This window comes from Leuciscus leuciscus, assembly GCF_965113295.1.
Source record: "Leuciscus leuciscus genome assembly, chromosome: 1".
NCBI classification, from domain to species: domain Eukaryota; kingdom Metazoa; phylum Chordata; class Actinopteri; order Cypriniformes; family Leuciscidae; genus Leuciscus; species Leuciscus leuciscus.
Genome location: NC_138725.1, coordinates 18,715,598 through 18,731,359, shown reverse-complemented (window position 1 = coordinate 18,731,359; position 15,762 = coordinate 18,715,598). Strand labels below are relative to the sequence as shown.

The window sequence follows — 15,762 nt, the reverse complement described above, 5'->3', positions numbered from 1 at the left end:
AATACAGACCAATACAAATTTGTAATGGAAACCCTTAAAACCAATAAATCCTAATGGAATTTGGCCCAAAACACACTACGTAATGGACTCCACTTGGTAATGGTTTTAATGGTTAACGGCTGATGGTTTGTAATGGTTTTGTAGTGGAAACCATTAGCAATTCTGTAATGGTTTCTATTGTTTTTTTCAGCAGGGATGTCAGTTACTGAGTTTGTTTTATTATTAATGGCCGTTCACACTTTTCCTTCCACTGACTTCCATTCATATGCATGTGAAAGTGGGACACCAGAAACACAAGCTCAAGTGAATAACCCTGTGAGAAATAACAATTCATTCATTATTTGAATTGCTAATCCTAACATTATTCTGCTTCTTTATATATATTCATATATATAATATATCATATATATATAATATATTATATATAGTCTCCTTATCTATATAATGGTAAGAAAAACAGTTTAAATCATAAACACAGAAATAAATGTACACATAGTAACCAACAAATCCCCTCAGTCTGCTGACACCAATGAAATGAGCTTTAAGTGTCAGTACAGGAGATCTGAAGACATCAGCATAATAAATGAGGTGAAAACAGGAACTATTGTCATGAAATAAAGAGTGTTTTCAGCAGATCTGTTAATATTGATGAGCCTCAGACTATCAACACTCATTCAACAAGCCATTCAGGATCATCAGCAGATCATCTCACTTTATTCTGAGTGTTTGCTGTTAGAAACACATTATTTGAGTCAGGATACATGATAAAAGCCTGTAAAACTGCTCTATTGAAAGACAATACTGTAATTTCTCACACTATGACATGGATAAAACATCAATAACACAAAAAACAATGACACTCATCTTCCTCAACCACTACAGATAAATAATTACAGCAGCATAATGTCCAGATTAATATAAATATATAGTTTGATCTTATAATAACTACATTAATTACTACACAGTAAATTTGAAATCTGGAAATCAACACCAATATACTTAATTTCAACACTTTAAAAGTGTAAATATGGAAACAACCCTCAAAGTGTGAGTTCGACACTTTCAAGAGTATTGCCTCTCTCAACACCGACACAGAGTTACAACATGAACACTAAGAGAGTAAAATATGAACACCAATTCTGCATTTCCTACTTTAAAGAACTGTAAAATACACTGACAAATCATGTAATCTGAAAAAATAAATTCACTTTTAAATTAACACATCACTTTATATTACTCTTTCAAAACTTTATTTCAAAACAATCCAGAAATTTAAATTGTAACTTATCTTAACTTACTAGGATAGGGTTGGGTATCGTTTCATTTTTAGCGATTTCGATTCTGCTTATCGAATCCGGTTCTAATCGATTCTTGTTTGCCATTCCAATATTTTTTGGAGGGAGAAAAAAGGGCAAATACTTGAATAAATATTTCTACCTTTTATTCTTGCCAATTTTAAGCAATAACCAATAAAATGGCTAAAGTGAAAGGAGTCTCTTCATATAAAGGTGTTGATTACATTATTACTCCAGTAGGTGGCAAAAATCGACTGTTTTTTTCATTGAATTATTTACTAAAGAAGACTCGAGAGATTCGTTCAAAAACGGTGAATCATTCATTAATTAAACAAGTATTTATGAGACACTGAATTAATTAGTGTTTGAATTAATGATTCAAATGAGTTTAAAAAAAAAATAGACTATTAGACTAAACATGTTATTCTGAGTAGTTGTCTGATGTATGTAATCGTGATCTCCATTTTAAACAAAACAAAAATAATTTTAAGCCACATTAGGGACCGTTCACATATCGCGTCTGCAAATGCATGGAAAAGCACGGCCGCGTCGCTTTCTCCTTCTTTCCACAAGCGCTTTGCACTCCCGTGGCATCTGTCGTTGCTATGAACTGCGCTCTCAATGATGACGACGAGGAAGTATCAGCAAAGAATGAATTGATTTATAGCCCTTGCACTAGCTTTACTAGGCTACTAGATATATTTATGGCGATGAGAAATAAAAACCCGCCCTGTTCAGCTATGATCAGCTGATCGGCCGAGCTTTCGATGTTACAGAAAGGTTGGTTGTTTTTTGTCACATGACCTGCGGCATTCTGAAAAGTTGAGATGTTTTCATCTCGCCGAGGCATAGGCGCGCCTGCAAAAACGAGCGCCACGCACCGCACGCTCGTCAAGCCCACGTCACTTCTATTATGAGCGTGCTTGCAGCGCGCCTACATTTGAAATAACGAATTTGCAACTGTCCCAAAGCCAGGAATCGATAAGAGGAATCGTAAAGTGTGCGTCTTATCAAATCCCCGGTTTTTGGAAATTTGTTACCGGTTCTAAAATGGAACCGGTTTTCGATACCCAACCCTAGTCTGGGATCATAAAAGTGGTTTTCTCAAAGTTGTCATTAAAATAATAACATTTTATATGCGCAGAAACTGAAAATGATCAGATAAAGATCACCACAAAGCACTATTGTTCCCAGAGTAAAACACTATTCATATTTATTAGTATTGATTTAATGTCTCACGTGGCTCATTATAGGCTCAATGTAAAGCATTCAGCAGTATCTTTTCCTTTAATAAAGCATTGCTATGCATTTAAAATTAGTTTAATATTCTATATCTATTAAAATTGCAGCTTAATAACATTTATATTTTTTAATCATTTTAATCAAACACTGGTCAACCACTTATGTCTGTAATGGTGACTTGATAGCTAGGACTGTAACTGTAGCTAGTTGAGAATGACCACTGTGGTGCATCGGTAAGAATGCAATCCAATGCTCTAATGCTCTTCAATGGATTTATTGACAGCCAGCAGATGATTATCTGTCTTCCTGAGTGTACAGTATGTGTGGTTCTACAATAAAAAATACAAAGAAAAATATCAGCATACAAGTAAACGACAGTGCTGACATGATGCAATAAGTAAAGCTAATAAATGCTAATTAGTGCAACTTTCCCTTCAAGTAACTTTAGCTGCTTATATATCAAATAACCAAAAAATATACCAGATAACACACATTAGTTCCTTATTAAATTAAACAACAGCCTTTTACTGTTGGGTCAGTAACAGCAACCCCAAAACATAGTTCTCTATTACACAACCATTGTAAACACTCCGATAATAACTGTACAATGTCAGGTGAGTAACTTACACACATAAACACAATAGTAGTGTAACACTATAATACTAGGCATTGCATAATGCTAGCGAACTTTATGATAACATACTGCATTGCAAATTAGTATCCCAGAATAGACAACACTCATAAAAAACCTAAGGCACCAAAATACACATAAACATTTACACCAGGGTACTCACATGTCTCTGAACGCACACATGCACAGATAACGACACAGACGACAACTATGCACTTCAGAAATATCTACGATGTGCTGCCCGTGGTCTTCTTCTTCTTGCTTTACGGCGGATCGCAGACTTATAAGTGCATTATCGCCACCTATCTTTGAAATGGACCATTTACGCTCTACCTACAAACTCCTGACTAACCTCACAACTCAACTTCAAACACCTTCAACCTTCCCTTTCTCTTCTCTCTCCTCCACCCTCCCAGAGTCTTCATAGAGTTTCATTCGGCGCTGCGTGTTCAGATCCTCCGTCCACTCTCATCCTCTCAAGCGGGATTAGAAGGAGAAAAGAGAAAGTTAAAAAAAAATAAAAATAAAAACTTATAAAAAATATATTAACACTTACACTCGCTTGTTGAGACCCGTTCTTCCAAGAATATTGCAACAATAATGATTTGATGTTTCTTTCCGGATTTAATACATTCTTAATTGCAAACTGTTCACCCTTATTCTCTAGTTCCTCTTTCAACTCATATCTTTCAGCTGTATACTTCCTGCAGTACATCATAACATGTTCGACTGTTTCATTAACATCACATACCACACATAACCCTGTTGGATGTTTATTTATTAAATGCTTTGTATTGTTCAACCTCGTATGCCCCAATCGTAACCTTGTAATCATGTTTTCTTCACCTCTGCTCCATCCTGACACTCTTTCCCTTACTCACTGATGACTGAATTGGATACAAATGCCTACCTTTGGTATCTTTGTGCCATAACTGCTGCCATAATTTCCATATATTCTTTTTGATAATTGATTTAATCTTCCCGTGTTCACTCTCACTACTAATGGTGCCTTCACGTGCTATGGTAATTATGGTAAATACCAAAAGCCGACATGGAAAATGCACATGAACACCCCCTCATGTGGTATTTTCAACTGGGCAACTCGTAGAATATTTTGATGCACGAGTTGCCGATATGAGATAACCTTTGACCTTTTCAAAATGGCGGAGAGCAACGCAAGAGTCTTGAATACTGTTAGCGGATAGTTTTTGTAGCCTATACAATGTTGTGTCATTAACGATTGTAATATAATGCGTTAACACTCAATTTTCAACTTCGCCGCAATTTCCTTGGTTCATATTTAATCATTTTATGTCATGTTTTATTTTTTTTTTAAATTATTAATTATGTTTTAATCATCAGAAAGCACCACACTTAAGGTTTGTTTTTTTTTTGTTTTTTTTGTAAAGATAAAAAAGATACTCTACTGACACAGACCTTGCGGGTACTACATTACGACAACAAAAGCACTTGAACACAACACACTGGTAAATACCAGTTCACAAGTGGAAAATATCATCTTTTCCATAGCACGTGAAGGCAGCATCACTCAAAACGAAACCTATCAGTCAGCGCAAACAAGTGTCCTCTCGGTGACCCCAAAACGAAAGCGCTGATTGGCTGATCCCCGTTACGCCGAACATAAATAGCAAGTCCTTCTTTACAATATCTATGGTGTTAACAATATTTGAAATAACATTTTGGTTCATTCTAAAATTAGCAGGGATATGCAACTTTAGGTAATAATAAATAAATAATTAATTTAAGGACTCATTGTTTCAAGTTTCATTGATCATTTAAATTTAATTTTTAAAAGAAATGTTTAATTGCTCAACATACAACAATTAAAACCACTTTACAGTCTAAAAACATTCAATTATAAGATTTAAATGGCTCTGAAGCAAAGACATTTCAGATATGTTTTGAAGTAACACCACAGATGTAATATTGCATTAAAAGGTTTAACAATTAAAAGTTTACTGAGCAAAATAATGATTTTACAAGTCGGATTACAAGAAGTAGGCCTATCTACTCTGATAAAAGAACATTTTAGAAAAACTGCATTAAAATAATATAATTAAAACAACCCGCAACCTGTTTCTCACTCTCAACCCGACTTTGTAATGCAAAAACAAGCTCATAGACAAAGGAGAGCAAACTGAACTGAACTAAAGCAACTGGCCTCTGGAAGAACTGACACTTTAAGAGCTGAACACGGTATTTCCAGTATTTCTCCCCCATCTCCTCTGGACATGAATCGCCATCACTTACAAATGGTTAAGAAAAGAAATTGAATTATTTACATACTAAATATGATATTCAGTTCCAATCCCTTTTATTCGCCTAAAACCTAAGCTTGATGTGCTGGGTATCTGACCTTAATGGTGTGTCTGGTGGAGTCAAGGTGCCCTGTTGTGACTCTCTGTGCTTTCTTGTCCTGTATTCTGCCTTATATATTCTCCAGTTCTCCCTTGCTGCTCTCTTTCCCCTCGCTGGGAGATCTCCTATTCTTTTATTAACGGTCTGCTGTTTCTTTTGAAGGAACTCTGCTCTTCGAACTGGGTCTGCATCTCTGCGCTGTCTATAAAGACACTGCCTTTCAGCAGCAGTTAATCTTGCCATACCTGACAAGAGAGATGATTATGGATGTCCTATGTGTTTTATTAAAAATACTGTCTGTGTATATTGTGTATATTGTCTGTGGAGTTACTATAGAGTCTGTGGTGTTACCAGGAAAGACAGTAACACCACAGACAAATGAGCCTAAATCCAGACTTTTCTATAAATGGAGGCTGCCATCATGATTCAAGTTCAGGGGAAATTTCCGTATGTATTTATATATATATTTTTTTTTATTAAAATATAATGAGTAACTGGTTAGCAAATCACAACTGTTTACGGGACATAAACCACTCTCCTTGTTTGTTTTATCAGGGCAAATCATATTCCCCAGCCATCTACGCATTGCGTCCTCTCAATTTCTCCCAAAGGTTTTTATGTGAAAAGGAATATAGTGTGTACATGCCCTCGGCCCAACAGCCCTTCTGTTCTCTAGCATTCAAGTTGTAAGGAGGCTTTAACCTACACTATTTAGACACTCAAATATTTACATAACATTTTAAATGAAGAAGGTGATTTTGAACAGCTTTTCAATTGTCAATTTGCTTCTACATTTCAATCTTTCTTTCAATCGAACTATTTAAGATAATAAATACCTCTGAACAAACTCCAGTGTTGTGCTGGCTTCCACCTGATACTCTTGAATACACAGTAACAGGCGAAGAGAGCGGCCAAGGCAGTGGTGAAGTCAGTCATGTGAGCACCAGGTGGGATTATGACCCTCCCCTCAATCCACAGCATCCATTTGTTTGCAATCAGGATTGTCTCTCCTTAGTACAGACAAGAGTCATCACAAAAATTATATTTCATAGCAATACATTCTCTAAAAGATTTGCTCCACATAAATGATTGTAAATGTAAAACAGGGCAGGGAGCATACACATCTTCCAAGCAGTGCATTAGCAGCAGTAACTGGTGATAGAAAAACAGAAAAAGTGACACAGGCATAGCAAGCAATCTGAAATAGCAATAACGACATTAGAGGTGGCTACTAAGGATGAGAGAGTACTCCACATAACTTAAGTTTTTGAAGTGACTGTGCTGTTCCTGACTGGTGAATGACACGACACAAACTGCATTCACTAGTGTTTTCCAGACTAGACTTTATTTGCTTGTGCTTATACATTCAAAGGATTCGTTAACATTGAATGTAAAACTTACCGAGCATGATGATCCTTGGAGTGATGGGGAGAGACAGCTGGGCCTCTGTGTCTGCGGGACTGGTAGTCACCTATGAATGCCAGCAAAGATAAGTGTTACTTGAAACAAGCTAGACGGTATATTATCTCTAGGATAGAAAAAGCTTTTTGAAATTTGTTGATAAGGAAGCAACAGGACATATTTTTTGTTGCTCCGAAGTATCACACTAACTTTATGCCAGGCTACATCAATTTTCTCTTAATTAAAATATTGTGCACACAGTGGACAACAGTAACTTTACCCAGCATGCTCTACAAAAGAATTGAGATAGAAGCTTGCACCATGTGGGTTATAGTGTGAGGTGAGGTCCATCAATGAAAAAGTGCTCAACCACCAATAACCTAAAGGTGCCCTCAAACAATATACCTGGCCTGAAACCCATTGCGTCAAACTATTAACAAACAAACTACAAGCACCACCACTGTAAAAATAAAAGGTGCCTGGAGGAACCTTTTGGGGTTCTTCACTTTGCCACACCGGTGGAACCGTCTGTAGATCCTCTAGGACCCTTTAAAAAGGGCCGGTTCTCTGAGGAACCACACAGGTTTCCTGAGGAACTTTTATATGAGGCACTGTGTAGAACAGTTTTGGGGTTTTATTAATTTTTTTTATTAATTTCATGTTGTTACTATGGTTACCATTAACTTCTATAATAATAAACAGACTGAACCAAATACAAAATAAGAATTGTTTATTACATATTTTAGATACATTTTAATACATACACTTCCATGCACTGGGAAAAAAAGCTAGTAATAGATTAACATCAATGAATAGAATACACAAAAAAATTGTATAACACATAAGCAACATGAATAATCAACCATGTGTATACAATAGGCTATAGAAGAAAAGACATCTCAACAAAATGCATGGAAACACATATGTTCCATGTATTAATCAATTTAAAAACATTAACATTTTGACTACCCTAATTAAGAATGTGCATCTTCACTTAACTTGTTGTTAAGCTTGTTAAATCTGGCGTCACTGTTTCCAAATCCAAAAGCTCTATCAGATGGTACAGAGAACCGCTGACACGAGAGACTGGTTTAGTCAAGCCTTTAATGGCGAAGGAGGTTAAACAACAACAACCAAAACTTCACGCGCATGCGCCGCCAGGGTCTGCGCATTTGCGCTCCACGTCACAGAACACGTCACGATCCACGTAACACTCCACATCCTGGCGCTCATTGTGCTGTAATATTCCAGAAAATTATGATCATAACCTTTATCTCTATACCGAAATCTCAGATGGTTAGTTATTCAGCTATTTTGAATCATAAAATATTGAAGTCTGGGATGCCGTGAGACTGGAGACTGTAATGTACACTACGGCTTTTGAAAAGCTTAAATGTGTGACTTGAATCAACAGTGCTCATAAATGGTTGTTGATATTCTCACTAGAAACAAGATAGAGTAAGTAGAAGTAGATCCTTATGTTATAACAAGCAGAAAACGTTTTCCATTATAACAGAGTTAAGGTGCAGTAAAATGATCTGTTGTTCTGTGAATGTTCACTGGTGGATTCCAGTCATTTCAATAAGAATCCACACAATCTGCAATTTCGTGTGTGGTCAAAAATGTCACTATGGGACCAAGTTGATCTGTACAAAATTGACTGTTAGTAATGTTATTAAAGAGATAGTAGTGAACTTAAAATAATTTCCTCAGCCTTGTTACTTTCCAGACCTGTTTGACTTTCTGTCTGTGGAACCCAAAAGCAAATCTCAGGCATAATGCAACCCCAGTCACCGTTCGCTTTCACTGCATGAAACAAGCAGAAAAAAAATTAAAATTGTGTAAATCATTCATGAAACCATTCTTATGTACACTTGTCTAGTTCAATTCAATGCAACAATTTATGTAAAAATGGATAAATATTCTGTTAAGCTCCAAAAATGTCCCAGAAAAGATCCTAAAGATAATCAAATGAGTCCACAACTCTTGTGTTATGGGTTGTGTTGTAAGTGTTCTGAAGCCATATAATAGCTTTTATTTATTATTTGTTTATTTTTTGTCGAAAAATACTAAACTTGAAGTTATAATTCAGAGTTCAAATGTCTTATAATCAAATGCAAATGATTAAGGTATAAGAAAAAATGCATAGCATTATTGGCGCCAATTTACCAAACCTGTGATATTATTTTACATGTAAAAATAATATGAATGAGAGCATGAGGGAAGATTTTCAGAGAATAACTGATTAAAAAACACAAGTACACAGTCAAACAATACAATTTGACGCAGAAAAGTTGATAGTAATAAAGTACTTGCATGTGGTGCAGGTGTTAGGGGTTAACCATTTAGGACCCAAGGACCAGATGTTTGAAAGAAGACCTGGAGTCAGAATTATAAACAAATTTAAGAAAAGTTTTACTGAAGATAGTTTGCAATTTCATCAGCAGAAGTTCAGCTTCAAGACTCACACAGGAGTTTGTAGGCCGTCCCGCTTACAGTTACAAAGATCACAACAGTTATACCATTTCCAAGGTCTAAGCTACGTCATTGCTTACAGGTTGAATGATTCTCATTGGCTAAGAAATAGATAAACATAGTAATTTTCCACACATATAGATACAGATAGATGGAAGCATATCTCCTTAGATTATGCAGCTGACGCTCAGACCCTGAAGTCAGGCACGTCGTTGTGACCCTCCAGGTTGCAGATTTGGGTTGCTAGGCGCCAACATATGTCCCGAACAACAACTCAGTCAATCTCCAATAATGCCAGTGGTTCCTTAAAGGAGTCATGACCTCGTGTTACCTTGGATACCCAACGCTCTATTATAGTCTTTCAGGCACTTCTAAAAAAAAAAAGTGGAAAAAAAATAAACACAGAGCTCCTCAGACCCTTATTTCTAAAGGCATTATTGTCTCGCGAGATCTGATGCGATGTTTTGGCTGTCGTGGACGGTCATTATAATAATGCAAATGAGGGGCGCGTTGATTGGTTGCAGGAAGGAGGGGGGGTTGACAGCGCAGGTAACTCTTTAGCATATCATTACAAACTGACATCATGGCGCAAGTTGTCAATGAACCAGACCCTGCCGCGACCTATGGGATTCAACCGTACATGTTTGAGCCGGACTCCGAACCAGAGCTAGAAAGTGAAGATGTTGAGTTGTTGGATGGACGTCTACATCAAGATGTCTCTGAATGGTAAAGACAATAATTTTGACTGAGACGTACATTAACATCAGTAACGAGCTAAAACATTTGTTGCTATTTTCTCCCGCATAGGTTTACCTTTTATTTAAATGTAGAATTACATTAACGGAGATGTAGTGTAATTTTTTTATCAGCTTAACAGCGGTTATTGAGATAAACGTTTACTATCATGTGGTGTTTTTGCCTTGTTTCACGTTGTGGTTATTTAGACATTCAATATTTTCTTCTTTAGACAAGTAACGAGATGTTTTTATTTATGTTTATTATTACTTGACTGTTTGTTTTATTTATCTATCCTTATCTACTCTATAAAAAAAATATATAATAATGATATGTTGTCATAGTTATTTAATATACAATTCTATTAAAATATAGCTGTATCATTTTCTTGTCTGTTTATCGTTGAGGGCAAACTTCATAATAACAATGTATCATATGTAAAACTATGTTTATGTACTTTTCAGTGAGTCACAGTGTATTAGATGACTCACTAATGTCCAGTGAAGTGGCTTATTTGCTAAAGTACCATCCTGACTCTGACACTTTGATGCATAATGTCCACTACAGTGTCAATGTCACACGTGGCTTCCTGCTGCGCTGTCCATATATGGCATATCCTCCACCGTCGTGACGTCAAGCCAGGGTAGAAATCAAAATCTCGTATTTGAGTGCGCGTGCACGTGGGATATTTTACAAACCCTGAGGTAAACAAACGCTTCACTTTTAAATATCGGCTTCCCGGCCAGTGTATAATCGTTAGGCAATCATAACATACATTGATTCTCGTGGAAAAATGCAAAATGTGGGTCATGACACCTTTAACCTGTAAGCAAGAAGACTAACACACACACCGACACACAGCTTTTCCAAGGTTAGGATTTGGCCAGGCTCTAACTATAAACATCAAGATAACAAGTTCTTTCTCTCAGGGATAGGACACTTTAGTCTAACTGGAAAGTAATACTTTAACAAAGAAATTATCCCTTAAATTATTGGCTTCAATGACCCCTATATGTTTTAACACGTTGAAGACTTTTTTCAAACACAAACCAAGTCCTTATTTCATTTCTGGAAGCCGGCCTAAATAAGCAAGCACTGTTACTGCATCCAGATATCAAATACTGACATTAAAGAGTACATGAAAATAACATTTCAGTAATCACACTGGTAACTTCTATAACAAAGTAAAATCTCCAGAGAAGTCATTCAACTCATTCGATATTTAGAAGGAAAATATTGATGAATACCTTGATTACAATCACTCATTACATTGAAGCAGCAGTGGATTCCAATCCACCCCCTTCACGGGTAATTTACTGTAATCCAGTGTTGCCTCTGAAATGTTCAGATTATTTTAGAAATGTACTGGTTGTTCTGGGGAAACAAAAGAACAAAGCTGATCAGATCCATTCACAACATAATATTTATTGGCCAGTGAAGGGCTTTAAGTATTTGAGAGAATGAGGGCACCTGTAGTAAATAAACAAAAACAGTCCAAACTAAGTATATTAACCACTTGTGTCAGCTAAATTAGTTAAATTAGCAATTTGAAGACACAGTTGTACACAATACGTTGAATTGAATGACAAAAAAAATCTAAGACAATAAGTGAATGATTTACATTTGTGGCATAAAGTTCATTATATTAGTTAGCGGCTAAAACCTTTGGGCCCAACTGGGCCCTCATTAAATTATGGAATAATAATTAAAAAAAATTTAAAATAGGCCTATTTGTGAAAAAAAAATAAAAAAAATATTTGAGTTACATAAAAGCTTTGATTTGTTTTCTTCCTAATTGTCCATGAAATAGTGGTCAGGAACCCATTACAGGGTTTTTCCTGCATTGAAAATTTTCGCCAAAGCTTATTTGATCGGTCAGTGATTTAGAATAGAATGACTGCTGTGGCGCCCAGAAGGTTTCGACCTCCTGCTTGGTGGACGGCTTCCACATCTTGAATACCTCCTCTGCTTTGGGGCAATTGGTCATCCACCCCTCCTGACCAATCACCCTTGCCACTTTTGCAGGTATAGGCCTCCACTGACTGAAGTAACCTGAAAGACAGAATGACAAGACTTTACTCATGCAAGTCATTTTTCACAGTGAATCAATGTCGAAGTAATGGGTGCCAATGCTGTATTGATAGATTTGGAGACTTAACGAGAATATAGTCTTTCCTTTGAGCATATTGTGAAAGCTGCCACTCATCATAGAACGCTCTGTCTCCAGAAAAGCCAGATTCACTGCGCTGCCTCTTAGATGGAGGCTGGCCCTGCAGTGAGGCAGGAAACGCCTCCAAAAACTGTCAGAAAGACCGAACAAGTCCTGTATAAGTGAAGACTACAACATTTGAAATAAAATTTAAAAGGAAATGTTAATCGTGAAATGACTGTGATTGACAAGATGCAACTGCTGCTGTCCCCTCGTCCGAACATGTCCTGTATAAGTGAGGAATACAACATTTATAGTAATATAATGCACAAATAGTTTGTGTTATGTCCTTGATAAATGAAGAGACATACCCAGCCATAGAGGGCAAGAGCTCGGCTGCCTCCACCAAGTCCTCATCAAGGACCGCACCGGCGCTACGGGCCAAGTTTAAATTTGATTAAGTCCTGTTGGTGTGCTGATAAAAGTTTGGCATCCACCCCAACCGCCCTACTCACATCCTGGCTGGTTGACATGCCCAGTCTATACCTGCTGAAATAAAATTTAAAAGGAAATATTAATCATGAAATGACTGTGACTGACAAGATGTAACTGAGTGTATACACTCATTATGTGCACATGTATCTGTGTAGGTATGCACATCGGATGAAGTTGGTTCATGTCCTGGGAGACACTGTGGACCGCATCACCAGAACAAGAAAGAAAAAAACGGTTGCAGCCTTTCTCTTCCTGAACACTGTGGGGCCTGATTGTCTGGTAGTTCTGGTGCAATATGTATGAAAAAAAAGTCCAACAAGTTACAGTATTTCACAATTGCTAAAACACTAAACCCCATTCTCTGAACCCAATGGTCAGTGTCCTAAACCCATTTGTCGAATCAGTCACTCTGTAGGCAAAACCTTAAACAAGTTTAGGTAAGTTAAGACACTGTTTGTAAATCTCATCCACTCTTTTTGCAAAACTCTAAACACATTCTCACTCACTAAAACACATTTTGCACTGTGTTGCAAAATGGTAAATACATGTGGCAAAAGTTAAACACAACTACAACACCGCTGTCATCGTTTACACACAACAACTCAAAATTGTTCACACTTGTTTCTAATGATGTGATCAAATCAGTTATCTAGAATATAAGTCAGTTCAGAGTACACAGGGGGCCCAGGTACGTTGAATGTTGATTCCAACAATGGATGGAAACAATGTGAGAGGCAGAGGAGGAAGAGTTTGTGTAAGAGGTGGTGGACGAGGAGGAAGAGTACAAGGACAACGAAGAGCAAGACCAAGGATAGTAATTTCAGATCAAATTTGGGCAACTGTGATAGACCATGTTCTTGTTCATGGAATGACAATGAGGGAAGCAGGACAAATAGTACAACCCAATTTGAGCAATTCTCTGTCGCCACCATAATCAGGACATTCAGAGAAGAGAAAAGGGTAAATGTATTGTTTTTCTAATTTGTGCGACTGAAAGTTTACTGTATACATTTGATACAGTACATCAGTTTGTCAGGGGACTGGGGAAAAAAGAAAAAAAGATTTACAATACATTTTACATGTGATGTCCATTACTATTGTTACTGTATGTATACATTTGTAAGAGCATTTTCCCTTTTGTAGAATTGCAAGACTACCAAATGAGGGTGGAAGGACTCCTTTGTTCTCCCAACAGCATGAGTCTCTCATTGACTCATTGATTTTGCAATTGCACAATATTTTGTGTAATACACTTTTCATTTAGAGTTGTCTTTGTTCATTGGGCTTACTTTATTTTTATACTGCAAATACAGACATTCAATACTGTATTACTTGCAGTACTTACAGTATGCAATATATTTGCTGTACTGAGTTGTGAATTATTTACTTTTATTTATGGCAACATTATTTTCTATATGCAATAAACATTTTTTTCTCTGTAACTACATGCCCTGGACGCTGTGTTCTCAATTTTTTTGATGTAGTGTCTAATGAATGCTGATGAGTGTTTATATATTGACTGGTTGTGTTTATGTTTTGAAAGCATTGTTTGAATTTGAGAACAGATCAAATGGTTTTGAGGCACGTCTTTGATTTTGCCAGAAGAGTCAGGGGTTTTGTGAATGTAGTTTAAAGACTGGGTTTTGTGTTTAAAGTTTTGAGAATATGGGTGAAGGTTTCAAGAAATGTGTCTTAGCAATTGTGAAATACTGTATTACATTTAAAACATTGGTGGTAAGCAAACTACTCTTTGTGTCGCAATGAAACTTACAGCTTCCTCAGCCTGGCTCAAGGCAACCCTCATACCAACCGAGGTTTGTCTCTGTGCTCGCAGTATCACCCTACTGACACGGCCCACCCACTCCGCATCCTTGAAAACATTGAAAAGGTGTCATTAAAAATTTGTGAGTGAGTGTGTGTGAGTGTGTAAGTGAGTGATTGAGTGAGTGAGTGTGAGTGAGTGAGTGAGTGAGTGAGTGAGTGAGTGAGTGTGAGTGAGTGAGTGAGTGTGAGTGAGTGAGTGAGTGAGTGAGTGAGTGAGTGAGTGAGTGAGTGTGAGTGAGTGAGTGAGTGAGTGAGTGAGTGAGTGAGTGAGTGAGTGAGTGAGTGTGAGTGAGTGAGTGAGTGAGTGAGTGAGTGAGTGTGAGTGAGTGAGTGAGTGAGTGAGTGAGTGTGAGTGAGTGAGTGAGTGAGTGAGTGAGTGTGAGTGAGTGAGTGAGTGAGTGAGTGAGTGTGTGTAAGTGAGTGATTGAGTGAGTGTGAGTGAGTGAGTGAGTGATCCGGCCTGTCATAGAGAATAGATATTTACGTTGATTGACAACCTAGCCTGGCAATAGGATAGGTTGAGAGTAAGAGGGGGCGGGACTTGAATCCAGTAGCTAGAGACATATTGAGACGGTGTCTGTTAAGACTGTGTCTGTTGCAAGCTGTTAAATAAATAAGTACTTAGCAACAAAGTCGTTGTAAGAGACTTATTTGACACGGCCCACATCTGGTAGCACTAGATTGCTGTCTGGGTCTGAATCTCAGGTGAAAATTGTCTTTTAGACCCACCCCTACAACATTTTCATCTCCTTACCGTAGCCTGATTCACAGCGGTGAGCTTTTCATGTGTTCTAATTTGAGTGGTACTGGTGGGTTTCCACGGAAAATATGAGCTTGCTGCGGTTCGTCTCTGCGTCATTACGTCACGTCTGTATACATAAAGAAGGAGTCGCAGCTAGTAGGCTTTTTTGCGTGTGAGGTTGCTGCAGGTGGCCGATCATTTATAGCCTTAAATACATAAGTCACGTAGTGTTGATAACATGAACAATTTGAGAACAAAGTATAACAATAATAATTTACACGGTTTGACGTGATCTGAGCAAACTTTGTGATCGTAAGATTTAATCATCAGTTGATCAGAACAAAAGTGGCTGACATGTTACTTACCTGTTCAGATGACATTTTCCTTCTTATTT

The 15,762-nt window shown here is 37.2% G+C and overlaps 1 protein-coding gene across 2 annotated transcripts in view; it reads right to left on the bottom strand.

The window, feature by feature from the left end:
* Positions 1-7,445, bottom strand: part of LOC309501272 (uncharacterized protein) — a 33,359-nt gene extending 25,914 nt beyond the window's left edge. The window contains exons 1-3 of one of the 2 annotated variants that reach the window (XM_082173310.1): positions 6,949-7,445; positions 6,384-6,557; positions 3,332-3,641 (exon numbers count right to left, since the gene is read on the bottom strand). The gene's annotated coding sequence lies outside the window, so the exon portion shown is untranslated. Of the gene's footprint in view, positions 1-562; positions 2,867-3,331; positions 3,642-6,383; positions 6,573-6,948 lie in introns of those variants that run through there. The other variant, XR_014206836.1, reaches the window with a different exon arrangement.
* Positions 7,446-15,762: the final 8,317 nt, after the last annotated feature.